Source organism: Halyomorpha halys, unplaced genomic scaffold (genome assembly GCF_000696795.3).
Source record: "Halyomorpha halys isolate HHAL.00 unplaced genomic scaffold, Hhal_1.1 Scaffold359.1, whole genome shotgun sequence".
Lineage (NCBI taxonomy): Eukaryota > Metazoa > Arthropoda > Insecta > Hemiptera > Pentatomidae > Halyomorpha > Halyomorpha halys.
The window spans coordinates 60,001-64,605 of record NW_027104882.1 but is presented as its reverse complement, the minus strand read 5'-3'; positions in this window follow the sequence as shown (position 1 = coordinate 64,605).

The window sequence follows — 4,605 nt, the reverse complement described above, 5'->3', positions numbered from 1 at the left end:
ATTTATTTCAAGGTACGATAATGAAAATAAATTACAACTAAAATGGTAAAATAATTAGGTACGAGTGAATCTATTATTACGTTTCTTTAAAAGATGAACCATACAAAATTCCGACGACCATAAATGATTATACAATCTACAATACAATACTAACCACTAATTATAAAATATTTATTATAAGATAAATAATGTAATTAGAAAACATAATGAAAATATTTATTTACCTTTTTTCAGAGTTTTCAGTTACTTCAGTTAAAACATGATTGTTAGAATAATAATTTATTTCGCAACAATTGGAAAATAAATAAAATAATCTTTTTAAAAAAATAATTTGTTGTTTTTAGTATTAGGTATCGCATTATTTATTTAATGACTGTAAAAGTGTATGTGATCAAGACATGATACAATGCCAAACCGCAAAGTAGTTATGTTCCGACATTTTTTTATGTCATTCATGATTGTTCTCAACAAAATTGTTAGAATATTATTTTATCAACAATTTTTTTTCGTTTTATTTATGATCAACCAATAATAAAAAATATAAAACTTTTTTTTTCCATCGTTCAAATTATATTTTACTCGTTTTAACAGAATAGAATTTATTCAGACAAAAATTTACTATGATCGAGCATTTTTAATAATTATTCTAGTTTTAATTCTTATTAACAATATATTAACTGACTCCAATCTTATTGCAGTTGTTTAGTTTTTTCTAGAATCCTGATAGATGGCATATGTTCAAATAGGTCATTTATCCCACTGCAAGATGTCCCTGGTTAGAAAGGCAAGGGTGATGAGCGATAAAGGAATCGCTGACAATTTGCAACGCTCATCAACTTTTACCATGACATTTAAGTTTTTCCGGTGTTTCGTTAGATTGTATCGTAATTTGTTTTAACGGTTAGTCCACGTCATTATTTTTCAATGATTTCTCCTACATTGAAACTATACCTGTCAGTTTATTTCTAATAGTACTGAAATAAACTTTGGGGAAGTATACGAAGTAACATGTAATTCGGCAAAAAATTGCTCTTTAATGGCTTAGTGTAAAAACATAAAAACAAAATAAAATAAACAATGTTCTCGTCTGATTAAAAATTTAATCTCGTGCGACGAGCGTTATTATCATTACCAGCAGATTATAATAATTTCGGGTAACATCCCCCAACATTTTACCCAGGGTAATATCTAAATTATATAGTAAGGTTATTCATAATATGTTAAATATGCAAATTTTTAACATGCTAAACTTTTATGCCAAGCTTAACATGCTAAGTATAGGATTGTGAGCTACATAATTTAAAGTCCATATTATATGTTAAATTCAGAGGAGCTCCAAATGGATTTTATGGGAAACTTTGTAACCTTGTAATCTTTTGGATATAGTAAAATCTCCAACAGCTTCGTCAAATCGTCTTTCTTCTACCTCACTTGTTCCTTGTTTTTCTCCTATTTTTTCCATTATCATTGATTTATTATTATTTTTATCCATTTCTTTATTAGAGTTTAAAAACGTCCGAAACGAGAACAACGCAAACCAAACACGAACTTGGAAACACTAACCTCTCAAAAAACAACAGACAAAATGTTAACGAGCTGGTTGCGTTATGTCTTTCTCCACTTAGCAGACCTGTTAACAGACTTACAACTATGTTGAATATGTTGTTTTAACATGCTAAAAGAAGGAAATATTTTTCCATTTAACCCATCTTTACATGTTAAACTAAATTTTTTTCAATAAATGTGGTATGACTGGTTACAAACATCTCCGTTACCTACTGCCATTAAGTGTGATATTAATGGTTAAACACTAAATCTCTAGTACCTATTGCCATCAAACGTGATATAAATATCTCCATTGACTATTGCTATTAAATATGGCAGATTTAGTATTTATCAACAAAAATAGTTTTATCTCTGATGTTTTGATTAATTAAATAATAATATTATTGATAACTTGATAAAAAAATGTTATAATTACTATTTAATTTTGCCTTAGCGAAAATGTATCACTTTTACAGAGCTGTTTCAAATACCCATTATTTCTGATCGGTACACTACGTTCCATTTGATGAATGAGTACCCATAGATACTGGTAGCCCGCCTCTGATAAATGGGCTGTATTTCTACTTTCGAAAGGAGTTGGATATGTCTCATCTGTTAATATAATGAGTACTGCTGACACTAGTGTCCCTTCTCATTCCTAGGTCTTCTTTCCTATAACAGTTACTAGATTTACTGCATATAGGTGTACAAATTTTCTTATTACGTTTTCAGTTCATGAATATGACAAAAATTAAAAACATACTATCAAAGAAGTGAAAATTATATTGTATTTAAGGAAATATGGGGCATGGATTGAAAATTGAAAGCAGAATATTGTATTTCATTAGAAAATTCTGGTATATTGACATTAAATTTATTTTTTCCATTATGGAAAATTATAGCTAGAGTTTGATAACTCGAATTTAAAAGATAAATATCAATGTATACCTTACCGATATTTGTAAAACTCTTGTAGTATCTAGAATTTTATTTGGGTAATTAATAATATGAGGGCATAATATACAAACATTTTATTTACTACTTGATAAAGATTCTAATTCAGTAAAAATATAATATTGATTTTTTACTTCTAGTAACTGTATGTAATAATTATTCCATCCATCATATTGTCTTCGTATATTATGCATTTAATTAATTAACTTTTCATTTAATTCATTTTTTTTTTAAGATGTATTAAACTCAATTAAAGTAAGATAATATTTAAAATATTAAAATACGGATATTTCAGTTTTTTTTTATTATGAAGACTATGGAGATCCTTGCACATAAAATTTGATCTTCTCACAAACATGTACTGCTTGTGGAAACACAGATAGTATGAAACCAACCTCACGTTGCTACGAACCATGGTTTGCATGATACAACTAAAGCCTATCCATAGAAAAGTATCCACTGGTACCTTTGAGGCCAATTCGGTAGTGTCCGTCCCACCGTTTCACACGGTGGCCAATTGGTCTAGATTTATAGATAATGGCAGCTCAGCGTGAGCAGGCCCACAGTGACCTGTATTTCTTTCCATGGACCACCGGGAGATTATTTGATATCTTGAAATAGCGCAACGCGATGTTATAATCACTCTAATACCCGGTCGGTATGAGTTGCCTCCAGTAGACTGACGGGCAACATAAACCCGTGATGGAGAGGGAACCTGGTTTTCCGTAATGAGTGGGTCATCCACTTTGGGTAGTTGTCATCCATCCGAGCATTGACTATGCTGGAAGTTAATTACCTATTGCAAGCGGCACTGTCTACTTAAATAATATATATATTCTTCAGGGCTCATTTCATATAATTAATAAAAAAAATTGTGTTTTAAAGGCATATTGTTGGTAAATGGATAGTGATTCTGGGTTTTAGGTAGAACATTGTAATTAACAAAGTTTGTAATATTGTGAACGTTTTCATGTTTTACAACTGACTCATCTATAAAGATATATTGGTTTGATGATAAAATTATTATTTAATTCAATATAGTTCTAACTATAAGGTATATACATTTTGTAATAAAAATCAGTATTATTTATTTAAAATTAAGGATTAGTTATTTAAATATAATAAAATTTAACTGACATTGAATACCTGATAACATCCTGAAAGAAATTCATTAACATAACATATTCTACAACAAAAAACGAAAAAGCAATATATACTCCCATTGATTGCATTTAAGTTTTTTTTTTTTTAATTTTACAGCTACAATGTTTATTTTCTGTGAAAAACTGGTTGAAGCAGAATAATAAAACTTGAAACAGTTTTTTTTGTTGGTTGGAGTAATGAAAACAAAGCAGATGGGCGATTTTCGATCAACGATAAAAAAAAAAAAGCATTTCATTTAGTAACTTTCTTCACCGTTATCCATTTATTATTATTATTTTTTTGTTTTTACAAAAATTTACAACTGCTTCCTATTTTATTGAGGAATGTAATGTTGATGCTCCTCAGTGCACAATAATTGAAAGAATGTAACTTGCTTTGTTTGATTGAGTTAATTAAATGGTAGTTAATTAATGTTTTTTTATTATGAGTCGAAGTTTTATGTGTATTTGAGCAGCGGTTTTTAATCGTTGACAACGAGCATTAAAAATTATAGTAACATTGCACAAGTTCATTGTCACCCTAATGGCATATATTCTGAGGAATATTCTCAGAAACGTGTTTCATGACCTTACCTATTGTCACGTGAAAACGAGTCATAGATGCAATGATAGTTGTCTATATCTGATATTGGTGAGCGTGAACCGTCGTATATCCCATCAGATAAATTCATGTTTAAAATTTGATGAGGTGTATATAGTTGACCGTAGATTACTGATTGAAGAAAATGGTCGAGGGGTGCGGTCAGCAAAAAACAACGTAAATAAACAAAAAATATTTATTCATGCCGACGTTTCGACCTGATTTTCAGGTCTTCATCAGGGCTATAAAAACAAAAGATACCAACCATCATTTAGAGAGAGAAAAATTATATAAATAAAAATAAAATAGATAAAACTATATATATAAATAAAATAATAATAATAATAAAAATAAATAAATACA